General features: G+C 37.6%; 3 non-coding genes across 3 annotated transcripts; all 3 read right to left on the bottom strand.

Annotated features, from left to right (window-relative positions):
- Positions 1–15,635: 15,635 nt before the first annotated feature.
- LOC147516107 (small nucleolar RNA Z102/R77) lies at positions 15,636–15,719 on the bottom strand. The gene has a single exon (XR_015214660.1). It is a non-coding gene; the product is annotated as a small nucleolar RNA Z102/R77 (small nucleolar RNA).
- A 103-nt stretch (positions 15,720–15,822) lies between these two features.
- On the bottom strand, positions 15,823–15,908 carry LOC147516106 (small nucleolar RNA Z101). Its single transcript, XR_015214659.1, has one exon. It is a non-coding gene; the product is annotated as a small nucleolar RNA Z101 (small nucleolar RNA).
- Positions 15,909–15,999: 91 nt separating this feature from the next.
- On the bottom strand, positions 16,000–16,080 carry LOC147516105 (small nucleolar RNA SNORD36). The gene has a single exon (XR_015214490.1). It is a non-coding gene; the product is annotated as a small nucleolar RNA SNORD36 (small nucleolar RNA).
- Positions 16,081–17,507: the final 1,427 nt, after the last annotated feature.

The following is a 17,507-nucleotide window of genomic DNA, read 5'->3' as shown; positions in this document are numbered from 1 at the left end:
GTTTTGCTACTCTAGTGTGCAGTGGGCACACTTTACATTACAATCTCAATGACACACAAGGAAGCCGAAGTCGATCAAACACATCTGCCACTTACTATCACACTAACCTATTCCTAATTGAGCTAGAGGTCTTTATTAGGTGTTGCGGGGATTAGGAGATGGTTTAAGAAGGAAGAAAATGGATATTCAAAATGGACAAGTCTGAGATAATAGAGTCTTCATATTATGTAACTAGAGAAAACCTTGTTATTTACTTTTGCTTCTACACTTTGTTTCCATCCTTAGCCATATTTTTTCCTTTTTCTTTGGCTTTTGACTCCATTGATTCTATTTTTTGGAGTTTTAACTCTTTATTTTCTTTTATTTATTTATTTATTTAGATGGAAACTTTCTTTTCTTATCTGAAGCGACTAAAAAATTCTTGATTTCAAAGGTCTTTCTCTTTTCTATTCTTCATCTCTACTCTCAGACTCATTCAAAGAATGGGTAGGTTGATTTTTTTTTTTTTGTTTTTGTTTTTGTAACAGGGTAAAGGATTTGCGGGTTATGAAAGGCTAAAGAAAGGCTCAGAGGGGCGACTAGCGGAAAATAATTCATATGTTTGAATTTCTGGCTATATCGATCCAAAGAGGGCCTAAATTCTCGCTTAGGATATGGTATAGTGATCAAGCACATGGACGTGTGATTTCTCTATCTGGATTTTACTTCTCCTTTGTGTCATTTCCCAAATGTTTCACTCATATAAGGTTTTGTCCTCATATAAGTATATTCTCATAGGATTTGTAAAATAAGTACTCTAGCCTAGATTTCAGAAACTTACTGCCAAACAATCATAGATACTTATGTAATATATTTATAGATAGATGCAAAGATTATTACATACATATTAACCTAAGTTTCTAAAAATTATTATAATGCAAAAGCTACATGAGACTTCTAGATTATTCAGAGCATAGAGAAAGAAAACAATACTAATATTCCTAAGTGTATAGCATAACTTTTTATTTATTTTTTTTTAAATTTTTGAATTTTTACTAGAAAACAAGTGCATACTGTACATATTTATATCCTAACAGATGCCTTAATTACACGTGTTTCTATGCACCCCCTAAACAAAAAGCATGCTTTGTTCTCAACGTATTTAAATAAAAAGGGTATAGAAAATCCATGTAAATGCGTGAAATTCTGGAACATCTGCAAAACAAGGTTAAAACGTACTAATATAGAAAAAGAAAAACAGACGCAACTCTATATGAGTTCCACCTATTATGGGGTTAACAAGAATTAAATTGCTTGGGACATAAGTAGTCACTAACTAAAATAAAAACTTACCTTAACTCATGCGTTTAATTGTCATCCTCCTCATCTTCCTCTCCAAAGATATGAGGTTCCTTCATATCCTGCCATGCCATGATAACTTGCCAAGCCCGCCGCCGGGTGTCATCAACTTGTGCTAACCTGTCGAGTGTTACTATGCCTGAAGGGGTGTAAGGGGCAACCAAATGAGGTTGCACCTGCCATCTTGGCCAAGTCATAACTCGAAATGAACGAACCACCCAATTGGTGGGTCTCATGACTTCAACTCTTTTCCAATCCGTGAACTGGGTACAGAATACAGGTAAACAACCACGTATAATGTGGCAAACCAAAACAGGCATAAGAAGATACTTATGCCTCATGCTTTGGGCTCTCTTAAGACTATCCACTAATAATCGGGGAATGTCATATCGGCGACGTCCCTCAGCTAAAGCAAGGAAAACATCACCAGCAGTACTATTGGCAGAAGTAAACTGCCACTCCCCCAAAATATTCATCATGATGAATAACATGGTGGTTCCTACATTTAGGGACAGGCTACCAAGGGCTATGTTATAACGCCCTTGGTCGATTATACGAAACACCCCTCCCCCATAATATTCATGGAAATATGTATAGTCATAAAGGTATGTATTATTGGTCATATATCCCCACGTGTACATAGGATGAGGCAAGGGCAATCGCAAAACTAACGCTACCAAAAACTTACTGAAATCTAGTGTCGTGTCATCAATTACGATGGAGAATTTTTGTTCTCCATCTTGGTTACAATAGAAATTAACATGGTCGTAGAAATAAGCAGTAAGCTAAGGTGAATACGAGTCGTCATCACTTACCAGTAGATGCCTCCATCCTAACTGCAAGATCCTGTCGTGGAACCAACCCCCATAAGTCTCACATTCTAACAAGTCTTCAAAAGATTGTTTAGGTATGACTGTAGGAGATGTCATCACAAAACTATCCTCTGGAACAGTTGCAAACGATCCTAGAACAACCCACAAATAATCGAAATTTTTCGTGCCCACGGGGGTTAGAGCACGGGGTGCGCTCAAACTATGCCTGGGTAGGGCGCAGGGTGCGCTCTAGCTATGATCGAGTTCCAGGCACTAAGGCGCAGGGCACGCTCACTTTTTGCCTGGGATGGGCGCAGGTCGCACTCAGGGGAAATTCTCTTTTTGTGTTTTTTTAGCGGGTAACTCGCCAATCGAAGCAGCAGCCCGAGCTGCTTGAAAGTCTTTGAAGTGAAGAGGAAAAAAGGGAAACTTGGGAGTGAAAGGTGAGAGATGAAAGTGGGATGTAGTGTGGGTTATGAGTGTAGAATGAAGGAAGTTTATATAGGTTGTGAGCTTCCAAAACGAATCAGCAAGTTGCTAAAAAGTTTTAAGGCAATTGCAGGAAACAAAATATTTCCGAAACCGAAAACAAAAACAACCCATATTCTCTATTCCAAAACAAACCCAATGTCTTTTAGGTTGAATTTAGGATAGTAACTGCCTATTACGTAATAAATTTTGGATCATATAAAAAACCATGCTAAAAGAAACAATACCACCCCCCAAACAATTCGGGAAGGTGTGATTAACACTAAAATTAACGCATAATTTGAAAAGAACCAAATTATATTCAAATTCAAATTCAAATACAATTAACTACTGAATACAAATCTAACTACTGAATTCAAAAAACTTAACATCCGAACTAATAAAAACAAATAAATAATATCCCTAAACCATGTGCTGCTGGTAGAAGATGGAACATGAGAAAGAGATGGCTCCTGAGCTCCCGATGGGCCAGAGCCATCTGTCCTTCGACGACAACACTCGTGCCTCACAAATGCCTCCTCAGTAGAAGAACCCCCGTGGGGTGGGCAGTGTTCCAACATATCTTCTCGAAACTTTCGCTGAGCTTCCATCTCGGCATTCATCTCTTCCCAACGCTCATCCTCGGGCTGGGCATGAGTCTCATAGTTATGATGTATGACAGTCAGGCGAGTCCGAAGGTCTTCACAAATTGTATTAAGAGAACGCATGCCACAATGAAGCACCGACATGCGTTCTGCATCAGACGTACACCTTTCTAAGGCATCAGCATCAAAACAAGTCGTGTCCTCCGCATCATCAAACTTACACATCTCCAAGGCAACAACATCAAAACAAGTCGTGTCCTCTGCATCATCATCCGAATCAGTCTCTTCCACTACCCTCTCTCCAGGCAACCTCCAAACCTTCTGAACACAGTCCGTATATGCTATGACATTCGTATGCAACTTAATCATAGTATGCTCAATTTTCGAAGTTGCTCTCAAACTCAGCATGATCTTTGTTATCAAAACAAGGAGAGGTGTAATACTCTTCCCAACTCCCCTAATCATAGTAATCAAAAACTCGAGAATACAGAATTCATACTTCTGCTCCTTGAGTATCCATAGAACGTGAAGACAGTTCAGATTGATGTCACTGACCTTCTCCTTTCCGATGACATTCCTACCAATCCATTGAGCTACAGCCAGCTGGTTGGTTCGCAGAGATGACTGGCGAACATAATGCGAGCTCGCATTGTAGTTTCCTTCCAGAACCATCGCGTTCATCAAAGGCTCAATCCCACCAAATTGGGATTCCTGCAATGTGGCGTCGAGATGGCGTCTAGGCAGAATGCCTAAAATCTCTGCCAGCAACCTCGTAGATACTTCTCTCCTTGTCCCGGCCACCTTAACAAAAATTCTATTTCCATCCAACTCCCTCGTCCTATAAAATTGTCGGACCAAATTTTCGTGATAAAAATTGTTCGTTGAATACCACAAATGCCTCCAATCTCTCCTAACCATCCCGTCACTGTAAAACAGTGCGAAGCGGTCTGCTGTAAAAGCTTGTTCTGACAAAATCCTCCATTTTTGCGCCATTGGAGTTTTGAAATGATTTGAGGGTTTAAATGCAATGTGGGGATGGAGTTAAAATCAAACTCACTTAAAATAATGGGAGGAGGCGCTGTGGTGGCGGTGGCAGTTCGAAATTTTTGAATATTTTTATGTTTTTGGTGGTGTAAAAGGATGGAAATGGTGTGGGAGAGGTTGTGGAGAAGATTTGGAGTGGGTTTGAACTTTGGGCGTGGGTGTATTTAGGTTTTGTATTTTTTTTTATTATTTTTTTTTTGGTTAAGGTTTGAAGCTTTGTTAATGGCGGAAGTGAAAAGGAAAACTCGCGATCTGTTTTTGTTTGAAGGAAGGGGACGCACGTGCGTGGCACGTGTATTCAAGATTGGGCCCAAGCCAAATTGGCCCAAGCCAAATTCGATTTTTCAAAATGTGTCATTTTTTCGTGCAACTTCAAACTAAAATTGCCGCTTCGTTACCGGTCCGATTTATGCGAATGAGCTACGGAAATGATCAGGAGAGCATTTCCAATCCAATGATCCATCAAATACTCTATTCCAATTATAGGTGACATATAAGAAAATAGAAAATGCCTCGAAGTGCGTGTGTGATGTAAGTTATGCGAACGAATGAAATCTAAATTCATAGATAATGTCAACTCGAAATCAAAATTCGATTAAACAGCCTAATCAACACAATATAAAGTTGAACAATCAAGGACGGAAAAATAAACACCCCACCCCCAAACAAGTTTTAGACAACAGAGTTGAGAAAATTTGTTTTAAACGCGGGTCTTTTAAAGTCAGATTCCCGAGACTTCCTAGATTACTATTTTTATGGTTTTGATATTTTTTTACTTTTTATGAATAAGATTTAATATAAGAAAAATGAAAAACAATAAAGACATAATTCACACCATAGAGAAACATTACTCAAAAACTGAGAAAACATGCAAGAGTGGAAAACGTGAATTATGTTAACCGTGGACTTAGAATCCAATACTTATAGCCACACACTCCATAGGGAGGGCCCGATTACCTGAATGGTGCACTAACCAATATATGGAATTGTAAGGAAGTACACCAAACAACAAAATGAGTCGTTTATAGTCAGATACTGGAGACTTTAACAAATAACTTGATATATATATACCCTGTAGTTTTCCATAAATCAACAACCTAAAGAGTTGTTGGTCTTTCCATAAATAAATAACATGGAATGTACCCCCAAACAGAATCAAACACCAAGATTTTCTGCGATGCAACTTAGTGAAATGGAAGCGAAGTCTGATAGATCTAGAACGTAACCTCGCATGCACCTTCTTTTTCATCTTTGAATGAGAGAGTGTCCAAGTCATCGTGAGAAAATGGATGTTTGTGAAAGATATGGTGGATATGGATGAATTTTAAACGTAAGGAATGGAAGAAATAAGAATGTGGGTTTAGCATAAAACTCCTTCATGGTGTAGGTAGGAACTGTCTCAATTATGAAAATAAATGTGTCAAGTGTCTTTCCCTTGGGAATTATTTCTATATTAAGAGGATTTAGAAAATCATTAAACACAGAAGAAGCAAGAGGGTCAAGCGCAAACTCCAGGTTCCTTTGAAAAGGTGGAAAGTGGGGAAAATTGGTGATGGAAGATAAATGAGTGTCAACTAGAGCTCTCAGGTCTAGATCATTAGAAGCCTTGAGATATGCAAGACATTCCTCGATAGGTGGGTCAAAAGAATCACTGGGATAGAGGGTGAAAAATTCATCTTCCGTCACAGTGTCAAGAGATGAAGGAATGTTGGCAGGGTGGAACTCGCGAGGTGGCAAAGAAGAGTTGCAAAAGAGACGAAGAAAATCTTCCTCAACTTCCAGGGAGTTATCGTTGAAGTTGGAACTTCCAAAGGAAAGGAATTCGTGCATCTGATCATTCGGAAACGTGGTACTTGTAATAATCATAAGCTAAGCTCTCGATCATGCTAACCTCTCCATCGATATTTGTGTCAGGAAACTGTTCCCTCGTTTTAAAAACATTGACCTCAACAGAAAGATGGCCAAAGTACAAGGACATCGAACCATCACGGCAGTTTACAAGCACGTTGGCAGTTGCCAAGAAAGGGCGCCCTAAAATAATCGGAATAGAGTCGTTAGCGACTTCTGTATCGAGGATAACAAAATCCGCAGGATAGTAGAAATCCTGAACCTTAACTAGCACATTTTCCACTACACCTTTAGGATACTTGATAGACCTATCAGCTAATTGCAATGTCATTGTTGTAGGTTATATCTCCTATAGACCTATTTGTTTATATAAATAATAAGAGAGTAAGTTAACACTCGCCCCCAGGTCTAATAAAGCAGTGGTTGTGTGAGTATCTCCTAAGGTGCATTGTACAGTAGGACGACTAGAGTCATTATACTTAACGATTCCATTGTGTTCCGTTAAAGTTGGAAATTGTTCCGTTAAAGTTGGAAAGTTGGAAATCTTTGTCTTACGCCAAGTAGTGCACAACTCTTTGAGAAACTTCGCATGGTGTGGTAACTTTTTAATTGGTTTAAGAAAAGGTAAGTTTATCGTTAGATTTTTAAAAACTTTCGTAATCTCGTCAAAATTTGTATCCTTGTTTAACATAGCTAATCTTTGAGAAAACGGTGGTTTCTCTCTATATTTACCATATGGATCAACATGATGTTTAACCTTGCTTTTCTGTTTCTTAGGCTGTGGTTTAACTGGTACCTCTACAGGGGTAGGATATTCAGTTTCTATTTTAGTATCTAGTTTAATATCTGGTGTAGGGACTACTGGTGGGGTAACTATAGGCATAGTTACTTTTTTATCAACCACTCTGCCTGAGTGGAGAGTGGTGATGGAGTTTAGCTCACCTACGTTTTCATTGTCCTTACTAGTATTACCGTTTACCTCAAAGGCTGTGTTTGTTGTTTTAGGATTAGGTATCGCTTGACCTGGAAACACGCCTTTGGGTTATACTTTCTCTTGTGCTAACTGTTGTAAGGAAAGTTGGATCGCTTGTAAAATCTGTTGTTAGGTTTGCATAAAGGCATCAAAATGATCTGGTTGTGGAGGAATGTTAGCTATAGGTTGTGTGACAGGAACTATGTCACGTTGATTATTAATGGGTGGATTTTGATAGTTATTATTTACCAGTACCTCTATTAGTATTATAATTATTATTGTTATAATTATTATAATTCCCTTGTCCTTGTCCTTACCTCGATGGAGCTTGGTCGTAATTGTTTGTTGGATTAACATTTTAGTTATTAAACCTTAGAGGTTGTTGATTATTTCTCCAACCGAAGTTGGGGTTTTGTCGCCAAGCTGCGTTAGGTTTGCTATTAATGGAACAAACATTATCTTGTTGTGATTGTTGTTGTTCATAGGCGAGAGGACAATAGGAGTCGGGATGCTCTGGACTCAAACAGAAATTACATAGATTAGAGTTGACATTCATGACGAGGATAGGCTTTTGTTGAACAGAAATAGCCTTTACCCTTTTTGTGAGAGATTCGATTAAATTTTTTAGTTCAAGATCAGGTTTCATCTCACACATACTGGAAGCCTTAACTGTTAAAGAAGAACTAGCATTGCAGGAGATATCGTCACTACCCCCACAATTATTATTACGCTTTGTTTGATCTTCTAAAAATTTATAAGCCTCTGAGGCTCCTTTATTGAGGAAACTACCCCCATTCATTATGTCAAGCACGTCTTTGTGGTGGTGTAACAGTCCCTTGAAAAAGGCACAAACTAACGTGTCTTTCACGAGGTTATGGTGTGGACACTCTATAAGAAGATCGGTGAAACGATTCTAAGCCTCTGAAAATGATTTATGAGGATTCTGTCGAAAGAAATAAATCTTGGAAAGCATTTCATCGGTCTTCAGTGGTGGGTAAAAGTGTTCCATAAATAGTTGATAAAGTTTGGCCCACGAGTGCACAAAATTAGGCAATTGGGCAGTTAACCAAGTCGCCGCCTTATCGACTAAAGTGAAAGATACACCCTCAATTTAATTTGTTCAACACCAACCGTAGGATGGTGGAATATAGTAAGGACTTGGTCAATCCTATGCATGTGTTGATAAGGTTTTTCATGGTCTAACCCATGAAAAATGGGTAACAAATTAAATATATTTAGGGGGATTCATAAATCCCCTACTGGGTCTGATAGAACGATGCAAGATTTTGGGCTATCGTTCAAGGCTTTGTAAAAGTCAGAGAGAGGAGACTCTCTTTCTTCATCCATTATTTCAGGTGGAGTGTGTGATATATTAGCTAGAGGTGTAGTGAGTGGTATACTAGAAAGGCGTGTTTGTTGACGTTGTCAGTTTATTACGTTAGGCGTTTTTCTTCTGCCTGACCTTAATCTCATGTAAGGCTAAGACCAATCTTAACTAAACACGACAATACTCAAAACAATCCTAATATGCTAGTATAAACCTCTAACAGGAGATGCAAGGAACGGAAGAAAGAAGTACCTGAATGCCTCCTTGCTTCGCTTATGAATAGCGTCTTGTATACGCGAGCTCAGTGTATTGAACAAGTTAGAACATAGAATAACTTGAAGAAATGGAAGTTTGAACTAACCTGTGGAAATTGTGCGGTTCAGAATGGGTGCGAGGTGCACTCAGAATTAGCCTAGGTAAGGGTCGGGTCGTGTACAACTCGAAGTTCTTCGCGCGCCCGGTGGGCCGAACTTCGAGTTTTTTGGTTAGAGGCGTGTCGCTCAGGTGAAACTCAAGTTCAGCGCGGCGGTGCAAGGGGCTCTAGTTTTGCCTTGGCAAGGCGCAGGTCGTGCTCAGGTAAAACTCAAGTTCGAGGCGCTTCAGCGTGGGGGGCGCTCTAGTTTTGCCCTGGTAGGGCGCGGGTCGCACTCCTTGTATTCCTGCGAGGAAAAAATCAGTTCTGAAACAAACAACCACAGCTAGAATCAAACAAGGATGGGTGGGTTATGGGACTTTGGAAGACTACCAATACTAAAGAGAACTAAGATGGCAGCGGCGCCATGTGATAAACGTAAAAATATAGTTTTACCTACGATTAAATGATGAAACTTAAACGTAAGTAAAACTAAGATTGCTTTCTTGTCTAATTTATCAAAGTTTTTCTACTCTCGAATGCTATCGCAATAGAGTTGGAGTAAAAGATTCGTTCCACTCCTAGTTCTTTAGTATTAGTGTTTCCTAAGATTATCGGTCCTATCCAAAGTTAATGAGAGTAATAAGGGGAATTATACTACGATGCAATTTATACTAATAAGATATGATAATTCAACTACAAAATGCTAAGGTTGTTGTAATTAGGGGAATTTGATTCCACCTTGAATCCAACTTAATAGACTAGCATAGATTGTTCTAATCCAATTCTTACGTTCTTAAGATAAGAATTGGTCGTTCTAATCCCTAATCATTCATGGCAATCTCTACCAACTAATGACTAGCATGTGAGGAAGTTCAACCCATTCTCATGGCGAATCAACTACCTTCTAGAGTGGAATAGACTCTTACAACTATTTCTACACTACGCAATCAAGTTTTCATCAAGGCTTCATCAAACCCCTCTAATGGAGGTTTAGCCTTGATTCATCAAACTATCATTTCCAATCGAATTTGAACAAGACATAATATAAAGATTCTATCTTTACTAACTTGAACTAATCAAGAATTGAAAACTAAACTAATAACTATGAAATGATTAACAACTAAGATCAAAATTAACTCTAATGAATAATAATCCAATGATTCCAAATGAACTAAACAGGATTTAAAACTAATTTGGAACTATAATTATGATTCACTAATTATCAAATGAAGACAACCTAATTTATGAATTTAAACAACTAAAACTAAATAAGAATTTAATTAATAAACTAAATTTAGATGCAAATGAATAATTTATTATAAAACTAAATATGATTCTCAAATAATAATCTACTTGTTCTAACACTAATTACTTGAACATAAAACTAGCTCTAAAACAAGATATGAAAAACTAATTAATGGAGTCTAAATCTATATCAAGAACTATATGCTAATGGCTACCTAATTTTCTAGATACTTAAAAGTTAAGTCTTGTGTCTTGAAATGGAGGAGATAAGATCCACATTTTCGTGCATGGGCTGAGGAGCCATGTTTTGAACCGGAAAATCAAGCCCAAAGCCCAATCTCTTCAGTCCACAGAGCCCTTTTCAAATGGATCTGACTTCAGTAGGCTTTTTGTCCACTTTTGCTCCTTTGATTGGGTCAAGATTTGGACCATTTGAAAGCTCTTTCCGATCCGGTCATTTTGACATAAAGTAGGCCCAATTCCGAGGTCTGAGTCAAATGATACGGTCTTCAAAAGTTCTGCTGACTTTTGTAAGCTGTTTCTGCCCGCGTTGACTTTGACTTTTCAACTTTGACCGGGATTTAAAAAGGTTTTTTCTCCTTGAATCTTGGCCTTTAATCATAGAACTTCTTAGCAACCAACCCTTGCTCCTTTATCTTGCCAAGTTGACACATTTCTGCACATAATTGACTCTAATGTCTGAAATGCATAAAAGCACGTAATCAACATTAACTCTTATTTATTACTCGCATAATTGGTCTAAAAGTATTATTGTTAAGGGGTTAAAACTACAGTTTTGGGCTCTTATCAATATGGCTCCAAGCGTGCTGCCTTTCCTGGTCTTTCAACTGCCTATGCCCATCCTGACTAGCCAATTTATTCTATTGAGACTTAGGCTTTCTTTACTAATAGGGGGGATGCTTTAATTAATAGAAAGCTAGCTCGATGGTAAAAGGGAGAACAAAGAACAAATAGTTAAAGAGGGAAACTACGAACCATTATTTCAACTAAGAACTCTAACGAACAATATATGTCTATCTTCTAGCGAGAGGAACCTACATACCCAGTTTCCTCTCCCCCAGTACCATAGTGGCTACCGAGGCCTCATTCTAGGGCCATTATATCTTTATCTATAAGCCCAAACTAAATCCAATCTGAAATGAGCTAATAAAGAAAGAGTTGATATGAAAATCAAGATATGAGTTGGCTTATTTCACTCTTCAAATGATCACTTTCCATTATCTTATTTCTCCTAAAAATGTATAACTATCTATCTCTCAATTCTAGAATATGATTAACATCAGGTATAACGGTCTCATTCAATAATACAACAATAAGGATAGCACCGACCATAGTAGCCAATGCGAGAGTTTTGACTGTAGGAGGAAGAGGCTTAGTATCTTTCCCCATTGCAACGTGTGCTTCATTTTTTATTATAGCCAACTCGTGTTTCATCTCCGTTTGAAACTTCTCTTTTGAAAAGGAATGTTAAAGTTAGTCGTGAAACACTCCATTGAAATGTGGAAATCCTTGAACAGGCAAGCATATTCCTTAGAAAATGCATTCCTAGGAATTGCAAGTTGTATCTCTAGTACTAACATCCACTATACTGAAAACCCAGTTAACAGAGATAGTAAAAAAGCCTATTGAAAGATGGTATAATGAATAAGAGGGATTGTGGTGGGTGCATGGACTACGGAATTGCTATAACTCGGTCTATTTAAAGGATCAAATTCCTTATAACCTTCTTACTTTATTTGATTAAACAATACATTTGTCATCTCACTTAAGTGATGGGATCCAATAGGTGCATCAATAGGGCTTTGCCGATGGGCTGGTTGTTGTAGGGTTTGATGCCCCACGTCAAGCTCGATACCTTGCAAGCCGAAAGGTAGTTGGGGTGCCACAACATCTATTGGCTGAGTCTTATTAGTTTTTAACAAAGCAACAACAGGGTTGGTCTATGTAGACCTTTGTGGGTTATAAGAAAGAGAGGTGGGATATGAGACGCTAGAAGATGGAGACTACACGAACCTAGAAGATGCTTCTTAGTATTGATTCTATTAAAATTCTCTATCGTCCAAGTAAATCTCGACGATGGTGGATCTTCAATTGGCTGATTATTCTCTACTGTATTAGCTGCTTCTACTTGTGCCACCACTAAAATTATAAAAAATAAAATAAATAATCTAATTTCTAAAACCCTAAACTAATTACTTATACAAATTACAGTCAAAACCCACCAATAAAACGAAATCTAAACCTTAATTGACAATTTTAAAGTTGAATAAAAAGATAATTTATTACCTTCCATTGGTTGTGGACCTTCAACTACTAAATCCGAATTAGGAACCAACATCTCCTCATCTTCTTCCTGCAGCCAATCAAAACAAATTAAATTTAGATATGTTTTTAACATTTAATCGAACAAACAAACAAATATTTTATTATTATCAAATCTGAAAATTACACCATAAAAGAAAAAGTTTTGGAGCTGGTTTTCTCACAATTTATGACAGGATAAACAATTTTCTCAAGTTTTAAGTGCTTAGTCTTTCTTGCATGAGGGAACAACTTTAAGTGCTTTAAGTTTTAACTACTCAATAGTTGTTAAAACATGTTTGGAGTACTTCAGCTAGAAGCCTAAAACTTGGACACCTCCAGAAACTTCTAACTCGCCGAGACGTGATGTCAAAATATTAATGGCACCTGAAGGCTGCACACTTCTGTGCGTAGAATCAAGGCATCCAATCTTTTCTCTTTGGCAGGAAAGGCATCCTGTCATCCATAACTCTACTCTCAGTCAAAATTGACTACTAAAAAATACAAAAATTATGCCCAAAAAGTCGGTCAAGTCCACTGAAGTTAAGCGGACAAGCCTAGTTCTTCATACATAATGGAAATATGGTGTGAAATCATTGTGTTTCTCTTTGAAATGCACATGCAGCAGGAATTTCAACTGTGATCCCACCAACAAAGATCCATGCCTTTACATAGTTTCCCCACCTCTGGAATGACTTTTTAGGTAGGATAAGCACAATGCATGCAGTACCAAAGCATCCGCTTCCTGCAACAACACATGCAGTAAGACATAGCTTCTGCTTCCTGCAACATCCCATCCAGTAATCCCCAATGTCGCTGTTCAAACTGACGAGTGCTTACTCTTTCGTCATACTTTCCAGTCCACCACCTCGATGCCAACCAAACTTTAGTTAGTGAACTTGTAATTTTAAAAAGAGTGAGTTGTAGTTATTTCAAAGTAGAATAGCACATACCTATGTTTCAACAGTCCTTCAAGTCGCCACCCTTTTCCCTCCCCCTTTATTCGGCCTTGGGATCGACAATGCATTTGTATTGGCAGAGTTAAAAAAGGGTTAGTACAGTTGAGTAGAGTCCACCACCTAAATATCAAACACATATACATACATATGCAAGTTCCACAATAAAAAAATAAAAAATAGATGAATAAGATAAACTATTCCATCTAACAAAATTATCCACAGAAAGATAGTCTACACAAAATTAAGTTACTATACATGTCTAATAAAGTACCTGAAGCTTACATGGAACTCAATATGAAGCTTACATATCTAATAAAGTACCTTAAGCTTGCATGGAACTCAAAATGAAGCTTACGTACATATCTAATAAAAGTTAAAACTAGTTCAAGTTTACTTCCTAACGAGGGAGAAAATGGAGAAACGCTTTAGGCCATATAACATTTCCCTGCCCAATTTGTCTGAGGGTTCGAAAGTGGTTATATGGTTCAGGTATCTCACATGAGCTTCCGATAATAGCTTCAATGCATACTAAGAAATTGCCCTCCCCTATGCTTCTTCTACCAATTTTATGTCCCGGATCAACACTTATGACCTTCCCAGATGCAACTTTTCTCAAGGGCCAATGAGCTCTAACATCAACTTAAACATCAACGTAATTGCTTTCCTGAAAAATAGTGCAAGAAACTAACATTCCTAGTCGAGTCTGGTTGTTTCATTAAGAACATAAAAAAGATTAAATAGATTACATACATTGGAAACTGCGTTATGTGAAAATAATCCAGAAGAAGAAGATGGTTCATTAGGGGTACTAGGCGTGATTGGTATCATACGGGAGAGAATTTGCACTGTTTGAGTTAGCTCATCTACTTGTCCTTGAAATTTGTTAGTCATCTGATCAAGTTTCTTTTCAAACAAGGCAGCTAAGTCCGAAGTCGCCTTCACTTGTTTTTGATTCCTCTTGACATAAGGAGACGAGTTCTTCAATTTTGATTTGGAGCAACCTGATCCCATCAACCGCTCGCGTCCTCTACCATCCTTGCCAAGAACATATGTAATTAGAAAATTTTAATTTATGCTTATTACTAATATTCTAGACTAATTTACCTTTCAAAATTAAAAAAGTTAATAATAATAAAAATAAAATAAAAAATAATTGATTTCAAACCTTTGCCACAATATCACAAGTCGGGTCTGATTAAGAATTGGAGGCAGAATGTGCACCAATCTTATCCTATTGACAGATAAACATACCAACTCCGAGTATAAATACCATATATGTATACAAATTGAAAAATCACAAAAGGTATCATAAAAAAACTTACCGCCAAATCTTGTCTTTGCGGAATTTTGTTTTTCCCATGGCTATGCATACCTAGGTATAGGTCACCACGGAAAACTTCTACATCTAGCACACCTCTTTCCTTTGCAATCTCATAGCGAACAAGTTGCACCGGTGTCCTTCCTGAACAATTGGGTTTTGTTTGCTTCGCGCGATTAATTTTATTTTTCACACTTTTTGCCTACATGTCATTGATAAAATATTATCAGACAACATATTATCAAATAGGTAATGTAAAATGATTGGGTATGGTTTACAAACCTTAAAGTCATCTGAATTACAAAGATCCGCAAAAGCTCTCCAATCCTCCAAAGGAATGTCTTCAGGGGCTTCCATTGTTCTCACTTCTTCTGGATCCTTACCATCAAGGTATGTCTTCTTTAAGTCATACTTGCGGCTCCTCCAAGCAGCCATGATCTTGTCTCGAACATAATCACCAGCAACCCCCTCATCATCATCATCACCCTCAAATTGAAACATGTTATTCAAACTATCAATTATGGTTTTATATGGGAAGATATCCTTCTCAGCACAATCTAAGATCATATCTAGAAAAGATTTATAATAAATCGGGATCTCACGCTTAACAAGTGTAGCAATTTCACTAGACAAGTGATGTACACCCTTTTTAGGGGAGCAAGGCTGCAAGGTGTCTTCAGTTAGTCGAAGAACAATTTTCTCACCCAGTTTCAACCTTTTCGAAAGCGGTATAGATGGGCCTCTAGTATTACCCGACCTTCGTCGTGAAGTGGCAGACATACCTGATCTTAAAATAGGTGGAAGTCAGAGAAGCAAAATGTTATGTAGCCTAATATTAGCAAAATAAGGTCGCAAAATATTAGTAAACATTTCATTCCTAAGGATGGCACTAAACTTTGAGGTAATATCCTTGTAAATAACACATTACCTGCCCCTGGGGACTCTTGAAGTGGAGCTGGACCATGTGATGTGCAGCTAACCATTGTAAATTATAATATATAAACTTTCCTGTAATGTTGGAGAATGATCAGATAGAGCTAATACATGATTTGCCATCATATCAGCAATCAAACCAATAGGGAAATAAATAATCATCATGTCATTCTCTACCAAGATAATCAACTAATGCAGAGACAGCACAACATCTGACATAATACTAAAAGCAGAGGAAAAAAAAAATAACTCGCACTTTACAAATAGACAACCAATAAAGGCATCAGATCTCCAAGATGTTTACATCAAAAGAAATCAAACGCAAATTACCCATTAAGGAGTGAATCATCATTTGCCAAAAACCTCCTTTTAATAAAATTAAACTTCAGAGCATTGGTAATACATAACTTATACAGTGGTCAATTAATATTTTTATGACATGAGATAGACTTTGAGCATCAGTTTTAAAAAACTCAATATTTGAAGCCTCATTCCGAAGTTAGACAATTATCATATTAATTCATCAGCTGCACAAACCATCTCTTTAGCAATTGGTAACAACAAATAAATGCATATTAAAAGGTTATTATTTATACCTGCATACTCACAAACACATTCTCCTTGTCTAATGAACTCACCAAAATGCAATCCCCAACCTTCCCTTCCATCCTTAACAACTCTCAATCTAACCGAAACCCCTTTTGAGTCAACCTATTCCCACACAAACACATCTCTCTCCACACTCACTCATAACCTCATATTCAAAACCAAACTCATAATCAAACTCAGGTTTCAACCTATAACAAACACACTCATCCCCAGAACAAATACCCTCACAATCACACCCAACCCCATTCTCAATCGTTAACAAACCAAAAATCGTCTGTTTCAGATAAATCGATGAATTCAAACAACCCCATTGTTGAGATGGGTTAGATATTAAAAAGTATTTGACATGGGGTGTAAATAAAATAAGAATAAGGGTGAGAATCAGGTGTATTATTAATGAATGGTATTGGGTGTACCACTATTGGAGATCTGAGGTGTTTGGTCGAGAGATAGATTAGGTCTTGATTACTGCCCATAACAACAACATCTAATGTTAGATTAAAAATGGAAAAAAAAAGTCAAATAAAAAATCAATCTTTCATAGCATAATAACAACTTGTAAGTCACCTTCAATTTGTAATTGAGGAATCGCGTTCGGAGAAGAGAAACAAAGCTTGTAATCACTTTCCCACTCAGTAAATCCTAAGAAAATTAAAATTGAAAAATTAGTTCTCCCAATTTTAATTTGTCAAAAAAAAAATTGGTGCTTGAAATAATTTTTTTGCTTTAATCATTACCTTGTTGAGATGAGAGTAGGAAGAGGGGGATGGTTGGGTTTGGTTTAAGTGGTGGTGGGAGACGAAGGCTAAGTGAGCCGTATTTTTCTTCTCAAAGTTCAGTGTTTTTTGCTTTAAAAGTATTGAAGTGTTGGAGAGAAGCAAAATGGCATGGCCGCCCAAAATTTTCAGCCCTATCCCCACAGTCAAAACACGTAGAACAGCCGTTAAAGTTAAAAAATAGTACCCGACCGGTTTTGGCTGTGGCTGCACCCATGGCCCAAGTTAACAGCTAAACAGTGGCTGAAAAGATTGAAGTGACGAAACGAGAAAAAACATATTTGCTACGGTTAAAATTCATGGGAAACTATCCAAGGGCTCATGACCGTGGGTAAAAATTCTGGGAATCGGTGGGAAAAAGCCCATTTTCTTGTAGTGTTATTACTACATTCCATCATCCTAACGTAACACCTGAACAAATAAAGCTAAGGGTGTTTCCTTTCACCCTAGGTGACAAAGCAGCAACTTGGCTAATAGTACAAAAGCCAAACTCTGTCAACACATGGGAAAAACTAGTTGAATTATTTATGGAACAATTTTACCCACCATAGAAAACTGATGAGATGCTATCATAT

Source organism: Coptis chinensis, chromosome 2, assembly GCF_015680905.1.
Source record: "Coptis chinensis isolate HL-2020 chromosome 2, ASM1568090v1, whole genome shotgun sequence".
Taxonomy (NCBI): domain Eukaryota; kingdom Viridiplantae; phylum Streptophyta; class Magnoliopsida; order Ranunculales; family Ranunculaceae; genus Coptis; species Coptis chinensis.
This window is presented reverse-complemented; position numbering and strand designations above follow the sequence as displayed.